Here is a 15316-nt window from a genome sequence, read left to right on the forward strand (position 1 = left end):
CAAATCTATAGTGACAGAAAGCAGATTAGCAATTGCCAACGGTCTAGGGAAGGGGACATGGGGAGTGACTGTTAAGGGTTAGCGTTACTTTTCGGGATAGCAAAAATGTGATGGTCGCCCGACTTTGTGACTAATGCTAAAAACCACTGAATTGTGTATTTTAAAGGATGGATAATGGGGGCGCCTGGGTGGCTCAGCCATTAAGCGTCTGCCTTCGGCTCAGGTCATGATCCCAGGGTCCTGGGATCGAACCCCGCATTGGGCTCCCTGCTTGGCGGGAAGCCTGCTTCTCCCTCTCACACTCCCCTTGCTTGTGTTCCCTCTCTCACTGGCTGTCTCTCTCTCTGTCAAATAAATAAATAAAATCTTTAAAAAAAAAAAAAGGGTGAATAATGGTATGTGAAGTATATCCTTCTAAAAAAATTTTAGGTCCCTCAAATTTTAGCCAAGATATGAAGAGAATGATTTTAGGTGGACTTTGTTAAGAAGTGCCTTTGGAAGAACAAAAGGTTTGTCCCTTGCCTTTAATATATGTGCATGTTAAAAAGAATTTTAAAGCTCTAGAGGTGACTTTCAAAATGACTTAAAAAAAAGCTGTCACACAGACTGATAATATGGTCATGTGGAAATTGTTGGAGAAAGTAAGTTGTTTGGTAGAAAAAATAAATTTCTGCTTGGCTTTAAATCAAAAGTTCCTCAAAATAATTGAGAACTCAAACTAGCAAGATTTAACAGAGATTATTAAAAGAACTCAATAAGTTCTGGGGCACCTGGGTGGCTCAGTCAGTTAAGTTTCAGACTCTTGATTTTGGCTCAGGTCACAATCTCAGGGTTGTGAGATCGAGCCCCACTTGGGGCTCCGCACTGAGCTTGGAGCCTGTTTGAGATTCTCTCTCTCCGTCTGCTCCTCCTGCTTTTTCTCTCTCTGCCTCAAAATAAGTAAATCTTTTTCAAAAAAAACCTCAGTGAGATCTAATAAAATTTATAGATATTGAAATATAAAATTTTGGGTTTTACGTTTAAGATGGTTGTGTTGATTATTTGGGCCATGAGGACTGTCTGAGATTCTGACCACCTGATTTGAATTTCTGTTAATTGAACAATGGGATGAAAATGGTCAAACAAATGGCCCAGAAGTCCTTGTAATTGCCCAGAATCCAACAATTCATGTTTTCATAAAACCATACACATTCATACACTTAGGCACAGACATTCGGCATGATACCTTGAGAGGGCTGTGTGGTCACACGTGGCCTTTCTTCTCTCCTCTGCCACTGACAATTGACTGTGGGCAACTTTCTTCATCTCTTGGAACATGAGTTTTCCTATTTGCAAAATAGGAAAATATCTCCCGTGCAGGGGATTTGCTAACATTCAACGAAACAACATATTTAAAGAGCCTGATACACATTTCGTTACACAGGGCCTAGGCCGATGACCTTGGCAGTGACGATGATGAATGGAGCAAGGATCCCAAGTGACATAAATTCCTGCGGACTTCACAATCCCAAGCATGGGGCTAGACATGAAGTAGGTCCTAAATCAATACATGTGAGCTGATGAGTTATTTCCTACTGGAAACCACACAAATCAAAAACATTTGTCTTCTGATTTGTTGGCTTTCCTCAAGTGATGTCCTACCCCTGGGCTTTAGCATGTCCTCTTTGACTAGCAAATGCACCTTCTCCGTTCATTAATACTGGCTAAGGGCAGGCGACTCCATGACATTATTTTCTTCTGATAATACTTTCCCCATCTAAGAAAGTTTACTCATTCCGTAGTATGCCAAACCGCATAATCTGGAAGAACGAACTACAACTCCAGTTGGAAAGACCTAATTGGGTTTCAGTCACTGCTGGGAAAGTTGTGGTCCTTGTTTAAAATTATTATTTTAATTGGCTGAATGCCCTTTGTTCCCAGATTAATAATCTCTGCATCGTGCCTGAAACCTTGGTGTTATTTTCACTTCCACACTAAATTTCACCCAATTAAAAAAAAAATAGCACACCCTTAATTTCAGAAGTCAAAACTCCTGTTTTTCTAATCGCCTATTTCGGAGGCTTGAGATTTTGAAAAAGAATCTCATCATACTGGTTTTAGTTTTCTTTGGCCCGTCCATCCTGCCAGCTACTTTCATTGGCAAAAGGAAACAATATTTGGTTATTGTTCATGTATTTGTTTCATAAACTTAGGCATGCTCCAGTTTAAACCACACATATTAACATTAGTCCAGTAAAATGCAGTATTTGGGGGTCAAATCGGTGTCAGACAGTTGCACTGAGACACTGAGACACGACAGTACATTGAATTGCATATAACAGGGTCAAGCTAACATTGCCCTGATCACAAATTATAGATTACTACAAAATCTAAAAGTAAAAACATAAAGTCAAAGCATAAAACAACACATAAAAGTGTTGTTTCTTCAATAAGGTGTTTAAGCTAACGTTTTGAAACTATTCAGCTAATTCCCAAATGTTCCCTGTTCATTGACAGGGCTGTTGAAAACCTGAAGTCATCTAAAACTTTACTTTTTGCCCCCTCCAGGATAAAATTCAAGTCCATTTTTGCTAACAAGGGGAAGAGCATACTGTTCTCCATGCCTTTCTCTCCCTCTCTCATCCTGTCACCTCCAGGTTCTGAAATAGCCCAAAGTCAGGAACTTGTGAATAACGCTCCACCCAAGGGCAAGTTTATGGATAGTTTGTAAAATTAGCCTCTGAAAATCTGAAGCTGACTGCAATTCCAGAAAGGTTTGCGAGGCAGAGCCAGTCCAGTAGATCAATTGAGAAGGCTGCAGTTCCCATGTCACCATGGGGCCCACCCTTGCCAGGCCGCCCAGTGCCCGCCCCAACCGGGGGTATTTGTACGGGAGGACGGTGTTTGCCCTCGGATGTTAACTCCTGTCCCCTGCTTCCTCTCAACAGCCTGGTATTGATTTATTGTCTGTATATTTGTCTAAACCCTAAAGCTATTAATCTTTTCACCAGGGTAACAAGTTTTGTGTGTATCTAATCTACTACATAAAATAAAACTTTTTACTTTTCCCTTAAACTGACTCCTTTAAGCTTCAAAAAGATTCCCAGGTTTGGGGAACAAGTTCTTACACAAATTTTCCCTACCTTTCATGATTTTATGGACTTTCAGCAGTGCCCCTCAGCTGTGGTCTCTTATTGCCAATACTTTCATCCCAGCAAGCTTCCAGAAAGGGGGGGGGTAATAAACTGTGAGCAGAGCTGGAACGTGGGCTGAGGGGGAAGATGAAGGCCGGAGGGATGGGCCATCGCACAAGGAAAGGCTTCTGGTAAATTACCAGTGCTAACTCAGAAGAAAGTTCTCCACATGTATTGATTTGGCCTCTTCGAGTGGTATGCGCTTGAAAGAAATACAGGTTAAACCTATTGCTACCCATGCCAGTAAGATTAAAAACAGTCTTGCTATGATAAAACCTTTCTAAGTCACATACGTGAATACCTCATTGCCCAAAAAGGTCCCACAGTGTGATTCCATTTACGTGAAATACTGAGAATGGGTAAATCCACAGAGATGGAAAGCACATTCCTGGTTGCCAGAGGCTGGGGTGAGCTGGGGAATGGGATGACTGCTTAATGGGGGTGGGGTTTCCTTCTGGGTCGATAAAATGCTTGGAAACTGGAAAGAGGTGATGATTTCACAATATCACGGATGTGCAAAATGCCACTGAACTATATACTTCAACACAGTTAATTCTATAGCATGTGAATTTTAACTCACTAAATTATAACCCTGTCTTGTGTGTGTGTGTTTATTCACTTTAACAAATATTTGAGTGTGGACAATGTGCCAACCACTTTGCAACTGCTGGAGATTCATCAGTGAGAAATAAAAACTTACTCCAGTCCTCATGGAGTTTTTATAAATTAGTCATGAAATTATCAGGCAGTGTGAGAAGCAGTGTTAACAGGGAGGCACAGACTGCTGTGGGAGGGACGTTTAACCCAGATTTAGAGCATCAGGGAAGGTTTCCTACACCAGTAACATTTAAATGGAATATAAAGTCACAAACGGGTACTAAGCACCCAGAACACATCATCATCGATATAGGCCCTAGGGATATAGCAGTGACCAAAACAAAGTCCTTTCCCTCCTAAGCCTTACACACCTTGTGTGAGAGACAAAAGGAAACAAGTAAATATAATGGTATACCTGATAAATGCCTGGGAGAAAAATGATACAGGGAAGGCAGATGGAGAGTTGTGTGTGACGAAGAAAGGTCCACGAGCTGCTAGACAGTTGGGGCAAGGCCTCCCTCACTGGCAAGCTGACATCTGAGCAGAAACCTGAAGTGTAGTGAGGGAGGAAGCCAGGTTGCTATCTGGGGAAAACCGGGAGGGCAGTGGGCCTGGAACCCAGTGAGAGAGAGAGCAGAAGAGGACGGGAAATGCTGTTGGGAGGATCCCTGTGCCCTTCTTAACCATAGGACATTGGTTTGACTCTAAGATGGGAAGACTTTGGACAATTTTAAGCAGAGCAGCAATTTTAAAGGGACTCCTCTGGCTGCCCTGCCGAGGATATCGATGCTAAGGGTACAAGTGAGGAAGCAGAGAGGTGAGCGGAGAAGCTGTTGCATTTAAGGGTGCCTGGCTGGCTCAGTCAGGGGGATGTGCGACTCTTGATCATGGGGTTATGAGTTTGAGCCCCACGTTGGGTGTAGAGATGACTTAAGGGTAAGATCTATAAAAAAAAGAAGAAAGAAAAAAAGAAACTGTTGCATTTAGCTGGGCAAGAGACAGAGGGTGGTTTGGGCCAGATACAGACACACAGGTAGTAAGAAATAATTAGATTCTGGATAGATGTTCTTTAAAGTTGGAACCAACTATTTTTGCTGATGGATTGGCTGTACTTAGTGAGAGGTGGGATGACACCAAGGTTTTGGGCCCCATCGAACAGGGTGGGCGTTGGAGCTGACCTGTGCTGAGATGTGGGAGACTGCCAGAAGGACAGGTTTGCTGGACGGGAACCAGGAATTAAGGTTCTGGACATGTTAGGTCAGAGATGCCTATGGGACGTCCAAGTGGCGCTACTGCATTAGAAGCAGGAGTTCACGCAGAAGTCTGGACTGAGAGACATCAGCAAGCAGATGGTATTGAAGCCAGGAAGCTGAATGAGATCACTGTAGCTGCGAGCTACCCAGTGCTTGCAAGTCAACTAAAAAACAGACAGCCCCAAGTCTTACACTAAGCAGATCATTTATGCAGGGAGGGAAGCAGTCATTACAAAGCTTTTCACCGGACATCTCAGAAATGGTTCAGGAAAGACAGTCAACGCATATGTACAGACAGGAAAGACGCCATGTCTCCGAAGACAGATAGGAGCTGACTTAAAAGGGAGAGGCCTGACACTCATTGATCACAGCTTGTTTGTTGTCCTGCCTCCTTGGCTCGACGGATTTCGGGGAAATTGGGTACTTCTTGTGAAGTTCACAAGAACAGTATCCCAGCTCAGGAAAGCTGGAAGCACAGAATGGATTGCCTATGAATTTGTTCCATTCGCTCTGTTTCATTTTCTCACTTTGAATAAACACTCGTATTTCTAGTAGGACAGTGAAAGGAACTTCTTAGAATATCTAGTGTGGGAGTTTTCAACCAACAAGGTCATTTCTTTTTCACTCTTTTCAACTAGCAGAATGGTATGGAAGAGACCAGCTTTTGCTGTTGGAGGGACTGGTTTTTACACAGGACTCGAGCTTCAGACAGACGTGGGTATCAATGTCCCCCAAGGCTCATTCCCTCCTCTAGCTACTGGATACCAGAAGACCCTCAGGACAGAGGTCCCCTCTACCATGCACCTGCTGACCCAACATGCACTTGCAACACCGTGCTCCTGCAGGTAGAAACTTCACGTCCTGTTCTCATACAGCGTGCAGTAGCTCCTTATGTTTACCCTACACGTTCTTGTTGATGTGTTTGTCTTGCTACTTTTTCTTTGGCTCTCCTTCACCCCAATTCCCCGTTACTGATCCAGAATTCCCACATTTACTGGTAACCTTATTAAAGTTAGGCTCTGCATTTCATAATCTATGATGGTAATACTTGGTTCAATTTGCTGACACACTTAACCTGACCAAAATCACTTGGGCAAAGAGCTCTGTAAGAACCATTGATTGCATTTATTCCTTTCCTGGGGCAAAAAGTCTCCATTTCCTTCAAGACAAGATCCCAGATCTGTTTCCCAGCAAAGCTACCCAAAATTCGGACTATTTTTGCCAGTTGTTAGTGGATAACACGATCTTCTCTGACAGAGCCAAGCATACAAATGGAGGCATCTGGTAGCCTCTGCCTGGGATGATTTAAGTTCAGTGGAGAGGCTCCCTTGCAGAATTCTCTCCCGGCCCACCTGAGCCCAGCTACCTGAGACTCCACCACTAGCGAATCATGGCTCTGCATTAAGCACTGCCTTCTGGAAAACATCTTCAGAGGTATCATATTTAAGTCAGTTGGTGGTCAAGGGGGTGGGAGGAGAGACAGCAAGGAGAGGAAAAAGGAAGAGAACCCAAATTAAGGTGGTAACATAAGACTTTGTGTGCTGAGAGTTTTATCCAGGGGTGCATTGCAACATCAGTGCAAACAGAGTAGGTAGCAAGTATGAGAGACTGGTTCTGGTATGACTCAAAGCTACCGGCTTATGCTGAAGGTAGTCTTACTGATTATTTATAGGAAGCTTAATACATAAGTGCTGATTCAACCTGATTTGTAATTGGCCTACTAACTCAAAGTAAATGGTAAGTTTCTTTGGGGGAATGACTGTCAGCTGTGGTCAGTCCTGCCCCACTTTCCCAGGGGTTATTGGCAATAACTGGAGATAGTTCTGGTTGTCATGATCGGGGGAGGGGCGGTGCTGCTGGCATCCAGTGGGTGGACACCAGGGCAGGACAGCCTCTCCCAGAAAAGAACACTCTAGCCCCAAACGTCTAGAAACCCTGCTTTAGGATTGTAGGCAAGTGGCCAGGGTCATGGAAATGACAGGACCGTAATGTAGTATTTTCTGCTTATGTCTTACAGAGGAACAGGCGTGCACGGACGTGACGCATGAATACAAACAATGGCCCTTAAATGTTGTTCACCTTCAGAAAGCCGTTGGTGTGTTCGCCCCGTGATTTGCGATTTGAGAGTTGGGTTTCGGTCCCTATAGATGATTGTTCATCACCATTTCAGCAGCCAGAAGGCTGTGACTCTGAGCCAATTCATTTTAGGAGGCGCTGGGCCCCTGTGACAGTGATACCTCTACTCTAATCAGTGAGTTTTATGGGAGAAAATGTCCTATAAATAAATCACTCGGTCCATGCATCTTGAAGAGTGGCCCAAATGCTTTAGTTCCCGCTTCGAATTGTTGCAGCCCAATTCGCGGCGGACAGGTGCCCGGGGAGGCCATCTTCTCCCAGGCCTGACTGCCTCTCCCTCCCCTCCGGCGGTGGGCACTCTTCAGCCCTCCCCTATTCACCTTCTCCTCCATCCCACTCCCTCCTTCCCAAGAGCCAGGGCCCTGAGAATGGGTAGAGAGGGCCTGCCAGTCAGTTACTTCCCTTTACTGATTGATACCCGTTAATGGCAACTCATGCTCAGGAAACATCTGACCTTGTAGGACGTTTGTGGAATAAAAGGGTTGCCCTGTTCCACTCTCCACTTTGGCAAAGCCACTCCAGACATGAAAAGTAGCAGGGAGCTCTCGGGTGAGGGCAAACCCAGTCTGGAAACTTCGCTAAGCGCACTGCTTTCTGTGTGGGTAAGTCTGTGTCCATCCTGAAAGCTTACCTGGGAAAGGGGAGAGGTGTTCGCAGAGGCTCCCGCTCGGGAGGGACCCAGCCTGGTAAGCCTCCATCGCCTGATTCTCTCTGACTTAGGGAGGACCCGCCAACTTGGCCCACCTGGGGAGAGAAGAAATGTGTTGCAGTCTTTCCTGACCCCAACCCAAACATACCCTTAAAAAAAACAGCCGCAGCTGGGCAATCCTCTCCCTGCAGGTTTTTCTCTGGTTTCTGTCAATCAATCAGTTGATTCTTCCCCTTCACATCAAGGCTTCTAGATCCCTATTTTGTATCTTCTCGCACATAGCTGCTGGAAGCTACATTAGTACTGGAAGGCTGTTTCTCCTTTGGTGCCAGAAGCGTCCCGATAGAGCCCGCCATCCTCCCTCCTCTATTCTGACTCTGATTATGTGCTTTCTGATAATCTGAGTCCCTGGAATGCACCCTCTTGGCTAATGGAGGCATCATTTTCTGCAGTCACGATCCCTTTTCAGGAGACTCTGGTTTTAACCTGATTGGAACCTGACTGGTATCTGTAGGATAAAAGAGAAATGTTGCTGAGTAGTGAAGAGAATATGTCCAGACCTCCAGCCAGAGGGAGAAGAGGAAAGGGGGCGGGAGGGAACCGAACTAATCTTCATTCTTCTAGCAGAGATACAGAGGCTGGGAAACATCTCCTCTGTAACAAGCGGCCATGGCTCGCTCCCTTTCATGCTCCTTTCCATAAAACACTTCAAGAAGAAGAAAACAAAAAATTACGTCCCTCTTTTCCCCCTAGCTTGTATTCCTTTGGCCAAGTTGTGACAAGCCACTGATTTCTACCCTATAAATTATTTAAAATTCCACCTTCACACTGGGATTGGAAAATCAATCTCCCTGATTAAAAAGTGACCAGCTTCCCATTTCCAAATGCCTTTTTAATCTTTTAATTATGTCTGGTTACAGACGGCAGGAGTCTCAAAGAAGGGGAGAGCTGCGCTCCGTGCTGACTGAGCTCAAGAGATCTAGACACCATCCGCCTTTTTACTTAACCACCTGGCATTGCTGGTGTCAGGTGGGGCCGTTTTCAAAAATGCCACCAGAAGACTAGAATCTTAATAGACTCCGATTTCAATATCATCTCTAAAGTTTTGCTGTGTGTCATCTCTCCACTAAATTAAATATTCTGGGACTCACTGGAGACTTTGCAGATAGAAATGCGAGTTTAATAAAAAGCATGGGGGACATGTGAACGTCTGGGCTCTGGCCTGAGACTTCACACTGAGACTTCAACCCAAACCCAGCATCATAAAGAGGGCCAGCCAGGGTCACCCCACCAAACATGGACATTTGTCAATGGACTCCAGCTGCCAAGATTTCTGGAAGAATTACAGTCACTTCCACAACCCAGTTCCTCATGAAAAGACGGCATCTCTCTAGTAAGTGAGACGAAAAACAAGTCTCCGGGAGACTTTAAATGTAAGCAACGGTCACGGAGTGCAAGACAAGGAGGGAGGGATCCAGGTAGAGTGGTTCTTGGAGAAGTCGTTTATGACATGCATTGTTTGAAAATGCAGTGAAGTCTGCAATCATGTGGCCTGAGAAACGAAACCTCTTTAAAACCCAAAACAAAGCCATTCAGCCCCTAGTCTCAACTCTCTATCCCGAGGACCATCCGCAGAAATCCTTGCTGGCTAATCGGCCTGCTTGAACGCTATAAACCACTGTTTTCAAACACCCTTTGCCGTGCTCCAAACTGCTCTATAAATCTCACTGCCCCTTTCCCCGGGGTCCAGTGGAGAGAAAAAGCACCACAGTTGGCCTTTCTAGGTCCAGTCTAAACTGAGGCCCAATCAGAGGCTCCAGGAGACACCTCAGAGCTGAAACAGCGGATTCCAGCTCCCTCCCTGGTAAGTCTGCATGGCTGGGACGTTTGGGCTTTGCTGTCAAACACGGATGAAGCCGAAGGGCAGGCAAGAGGAGAGATTCGCCGCCGGGAAGCTTCTGCATGAGCGGTCCGTCAGCCTCTGCCCAGCCAGTTGGGCAGGCTTTCCTAGTCTGATGCGCGGGGGGGGGGATGGACAGCAGCCCCCCGAAGCTGATGTGCTCCGTGGTCTTGCCACCCCGTGCTTCTGCTAATGGGAGCCTGTGTAACTCTTGAACTGAAAAGGCCTCATCTAGCCTTGTGTTTCAAGAGCCACACCTGAAAACTCTTAGAGGTAACGAAAACTTGCATTCTTCAAGGCTATTCTGAAAGAGATGATTTAACTCATGCTCCCTCTAAGACTGCACAGAATTGTTCAGCTCTCTGCACCAGATGCCTCAAAAATCCAAACTGGAGCTAATTTAGACACTTTACTTAAGCTGATTATGGTGATGTAATGGCCTGATATTTTCCCTTATAAAATCAACTTTTAAATGTTGTGTATTTATGTCCTTAAAATCTTATTTTACATTTGTTTTGTCTTAAGCCCTATAATCTTCTCTGGAGAACACATTGGATCTGTTCCTTTGGGACTGGAAGGACCATCAGCTGAAAACATTGCCCTCCCAACCTGACTTTATTTAATTGTAAAGGCTGAAACAGTGAACCAAGATACACCATCAAACGTTCATTAGGCACCTACACAGGCCAAGTGATGGGGGGTATAGGTATAAATACACACAGAAATACCAATATTGATATGTATTTCGATTTATAGGTATAGTTAGATAGTTTAAAATCAAGAGAAACATGGGGCACGTGGGTGGCTCAGTCAGTTAAGCGTCTGCCTTCAGCTCAGGTCATGATCCCAGCGTCCGGGATCAAGCCCGGCATTGGGCTCCCCCCATAGTGGGGTGTCTGCTTCTCCCTCTCCCTCTGCCTGCCTGTCTGCCTACTTGTGCTCTCACTTGCTCTGACAAATAAAGTCTTAAAAAGATAATAAAATAAAAAACACAAGATAGAATTTTAGAAAAATTCCAAAAGAGAGGAGAACCAATTTGTGCAAAAAGATGACAGATTTCCTTTTAGGTCTCTTGATTACGAATTTCCTAAGAGGTGGAAATGAGTGTGCAGACTGGTTGTCATTGGCAAAGAAGTCATCACCAGAGCCCTCGGAGTAGATGAGGTGTCCCCCCGGGGCGGGGGAGGGAGGGAGGAATGAAAGAAAAAGACATGATCAGCAATAATATTGGAGAATGTGAAGGAGAATCAAAAAGCAGAATAGGGGCCCCTGGGTGGCACAGCGGTTAAGCGTCTGCCTTCAGCTCAGGGCGTGATCCCGGCATTGTGGGATCGAGCCCCACATCAGGCTCCTCTGCTGTGAGCCTGCTTCTTCCTCTCCCACTCCCCCTGCTTGTGTTCCCTCTCTCGCTGGCTGTCTCTATCTCTGTTGAATAAATGAATGAAATCTTTAAAAAAAAAAAAAAAGCAGAATAAGCTCCAAGAATTCCTCGTAGGAGAGTGTAATCCAGAGAGGTTTCAGAGAGCCCAGTGTGGCACGGAGCCCAGGAGACACTGTCAGATAGGAGCCCGGTGACGGGCAGGTCCCTTCCAAGCAAGGTGTGTGCCCATACCTGAGGAAGGCATGGTCTCAGCACACGACGGACTTCCAGCATAGCTGAGAGGAGGACAAGCCTGACCGGAACAGTGGTATTAAAACTTAGGGCTAAACTGCACGATGCCGATTCCAGGAGCAGGGGGCGTTCTGTGCTGGTCCAAGGGGTCTGCCGCCAATGGGGCTTTGACCCCACGGGGAACAGAGGTGTGTACTGCTCACACTGCTCACGGTAAGGATGCCACTGAGGCTAGGACTTGTTTTTTTGTTTGTTTTTATAAATAGCCCTGATATAATATGACTGTCCATGCTAGAAAGTGACGAAGGATGGTTTAGCCAAACCCCGCTCTCGCTTTCATGACTAGGAGAGTGGATGGTAGACCTGGGCGGAAGGTGCCGCCCCCCGCTCTGTGGAGGAGAGCTGCACACAGGGAAGAGCACGTGAACTCCTCACCTCACCATCTCCTCCCGCCTCTTCCTCTCGTTGCAGACCCTCGCCGCCAAAGGCTCTCTTATCTGTGGGGCTGCCAAGAGACGTGATTGCCAAACAGCCTTTTAAACTAGGAATGGACACAATCTGTTGCTTCAGACACCTCTTTTATTTCAGGGGTACCTCTTTCTGTCCTGTACCACAGTGTACATAAGCAGGGTTGGATTTCAAGTGCTGTTTGGGTGTTTAAAAATCATATTAGCGTTCCTTAGCTCTATTTGCAGCAGTGCAGAACACGTAATCCAGGAGCTCAGAAAAGAATGGTGGTTTATTAGGGTCACAAATAGTGAAGGAAGTGCAGTCTAAAGGAAGAAAGTGGCAAATAATGATTCATAGAGCAGGAAAATACCTCGGCCTGTGGAATCCAAACATCCTTTTATTTATTCACTCATTGAATAAATATGCATTAAGTGCCAACTTCATGCCCGGCATTGCATGAAGGGTGGGATTACATATAAGAATAGCATATGTTCTCTGCATTCAAGAGGATCCCTGTCTGGAGGGGAAGGAATTAAAAAAAAAAAGATCGACCATTTATTCTGCACCTCCTTCCCATCAAGCACTGCCCTTGGCCCTTGGTCTGGTGTTGGTGATTTAATACAACAAATCTGTGAGTTCGGTATTATCTCCGTCTGACACGGTAGGGGATTTAGGTATAGCAAGATCAGGTAACCTGACCAACGTCACGCAGCTAATACGGGGAAGTCAAACCTAGCTCCCCCGACTGCAAAGTTCATGCTCTTTGCAATGCACCACGAGACCTCCTTGAAATGAATAAGACCTTCAACCTGCCCTCAAAGATTATGCAGACATGTTTACAAACAATAACAACATGATTAGTATAATAAGAGAATCACATTCAAGGCTTACCCAGGACTCTTTTCAGCACTGAGAAGCATTTTTGGACCCAGGCATGCTACTGGATCAGCTCTTTATTTTTTTTTCCNAACCTGCCCTCAAAGATTATGCAGACATGTTTACAAACAATAACAACATGATTAGTATAATAAGAGAATCACGTTCAAGGCTTACCCAGGACTCTTTTCAGCACTGAGAAGCATTTTTGAACCCAGACATGCTACTGGATCAGCTCTTTTTTTTTTTTCCCAAAGATTTTATTTATTTATTTGACAGAGNTTCCAAAGATTTTATTTATTTATTTGACAGAGAGAGAAAGACAGCCAGTGAGAGAGGGAACACAAGCAGGGGGAGTGGGAGAGGAAGAAGCAGGCTTCCAGCCGAGGAGCCTGATGCAGGGCTCGATCCCAGAATGCCGGGATCACGCCCTGAGCCAAAGGCAGACGCTTAACGACTGCGCCACCCAGGCGCCCCTACTGGATCGGTTCTGAAGGGGAAAGCTTGGGGAGTCTCCTCATGAGAAGACATATTTAGAGCTTCTGTCTATTTCCAGTGATGTTTCTGTAAGGTATAGGGCCTGCTAAAATAATAGCATCTCTCTGCCTATCTCTCTATGAATCTAGCTATAGCCTATAACTATATATCTAAGATATAGCATACTGGGATAAATGATATGTTAATATGGTTTTATTTATCAATACATTACAGTCCAACATTCCTTAAAAACTAAACTATAACTTGGGGTGCCTGGGTAGCTCAGTCGGTTAAGCATCCAACTCTTGGTCCTGAGTTCAGGCCCCACAATGGGCTCCCCTACTTAAGGGGGAAAAAAGCTATCACTCAGAAATAATCATCAATTAAATGACAAAGTTCCTGTTCATTTTATATATATATTCAACTCCACTCCCTCCTGGAAATCCACTTAAGTGTCAGTAAAAGAATGCAGGGGGTGTCTGGCTGGCTCAGCTAAGGAGCATGTGACTCTTGTCTCAGGGTTGTGAGTTCAAGCCCCATGTTGGGTGTAGAGATTACTTAAAAAATAAAATCTTAAAAAAAAAAAACGAATGCAAAATTATAAACCTACAAGAATGAACAGAACAGCAAAGAGGACAATGGTGGACAAGAAAGTCAACAAATGCCTACCTTATCCAAGCTTTTAGAGTAATGGTAACAGTTTGAGCAGAACACAAAAGGCTGGATTCTATGCCTCCCATGGAGGCAACCCAATAAGAAACAAGCAAGTCATCCTTCAGAACTTGGAGGGCTCAGGAACTGGAGGCGTGGGGCCCACAGAAGGTACTGGCATGAAGTCAGCAGTGGACTGAAAGTCCATGTAACAGTTTGCTCCTTAGGTCTACCTGTCACCATCACCTCTAACCCCCAAAGACAGTGACTTATTCTAAACAAGACAGGCTCAGCACCAGGTACCCAAGGCACAGAAGACAGAGCAACAGGGGCTACTAGCAAGAGTCTGATCATCAAACTCTTTTAGCCTCCTTTTCCCACCTTCTACAGCCAGGCTTGTACTCCCTAGGGAGATATTTGGAAGATCTTTCTGTGGAGAAATTAAAAGGTATTAAGGAAAAACCCTGTAGAATTCAGGAGTATTCTAATAAAAATGTTTGTTCACTGCCCTATAATTCTATAGTGAATCCCTCAGTCAGTGAGCCTTACACATGCACACAGAATATTCATTTAGCATGTGATTCTCTCACAGCCAAAGATCACAAGATTTGAGGGACAGCCTCCAGCATGAAAGACAGAGACAAAACAAGCAACAGAAAACAAAGAAATCAGAGGAAAGAAAGACAATACAGGGATTAGAAGACTACTTCCAACAAAATATGATGAATTTTCACAGAGAAGTTAAAAAACATATTGCATCCTTGCAACAGCAATCTTAGAACCTGAAAGAGTCTTTGGAAATTAAAAATATGAGCTCTGGCATTTAAAAAAGTCAATAGAAAGTTTGGGAGTTAAAGTAGACAAAATCTTCCAGAAAGTAAAACAAAATGATAACACAGGCAATAGGAGAGAAGAGAAAAGAAAATGTGAGATTAATCTAAAGGAGGCAATAGTTGCCCAATACAAGTTCTAGAAGAGAAACTGGGTTTGGGGAAGGGAGAAGAAAACCAACTATTGGAGAAACAACACAGGAAAATTTCAAAGACAGAAGGATATGGATCTTTAGATTAAAGGAACACTTAATGCCCAACAAAATAAGTAGGAAAAGACTCAACCAAGAAACATCATTTTGATATTTTAAATTCAGAACAAGAATTATTTTTAACCTAGAATTCAATTTTCAGCCAAACTACCAAAAAAAAAATGCAAGGGTAGAATAGACATTTTCAGGCAGGAAAGTTCTCAGTAAATTTACCTCACATGCACCCTTTCTCAGGAAGGGTGTGCCACCAAAATGAGGGAATAAAGCAAGAAAGAGGAAAACATGAAAACCAGGAAGGAGAGCCTCCAACAGAAGAAGGAGGTGGAAGACAACCACCAAGATGATGACAGAGAGAAGTTCTGGGATAACAGTGACAGTAGCCCAAAAGAAACACTGGTCCATGTTGGAAAAAGGAAGAAAAGGGCCCCAAGAAGGACGTGTTTAGATTCTATTAGATTATCTGTTGTATATCACTATGTGGAAAGTTTTGGGGAGACTTG

The 15316-nt window shown here is 44.6% G+C and overlaps 2 long non-coding RNA genes across 3 annotated transcripts in view; one reads left to right on the forward strand and one right to left on the reverse strand.

The window, feature by feature from the left end:
• LOC117802270 overlaps positions 1-15316 on the reverse strand; it is a 105283-nt gene that overhangs the window by 37493 nt on the left and 52474 nt on the right. The window contains exon 2 of the long non-coding RNA XR_004625359.1: positions 7791-7903. This is a non-coding gene — a long non-coding RNA (uncharacterized LOC117802270). The remainder of the gene's footprint in view (positions 1-7790; positions 7904-15316) is intronic.
• Positions 963-10167, forward strand: LOC105240572. 2 transcript variants are annotated; one of them, XR_004625358.1, is made up of 5 exons: positions 963-1530; positions 5662-5868; positions 6281-6457; positions 7041-7274; positions 8729-10167. It is a non-coding gene; the product is annotated as an uncharacterized LOC105240572 (long non-coding RNA). The 2 variants fall into 2 exon arrangements; XR_002144028.2 differs by lacking the exon at positions 6281-6457.

The sequence above is a fragment of the Ailuropoda melanoleuca genome, chromosome 5, assembly GCF_002007445.2.
Source record: "Ailuropoda melanoleuca isolate Jingjing chromosome 5, ASM200744v2, whole genome shotgun sequence".
NCBI lineage: Eukaryota > Metazoa > Chordata > Mammalia > Carnivora > Ursidae > Ailuropoda > Ailuropoda melanoleuca.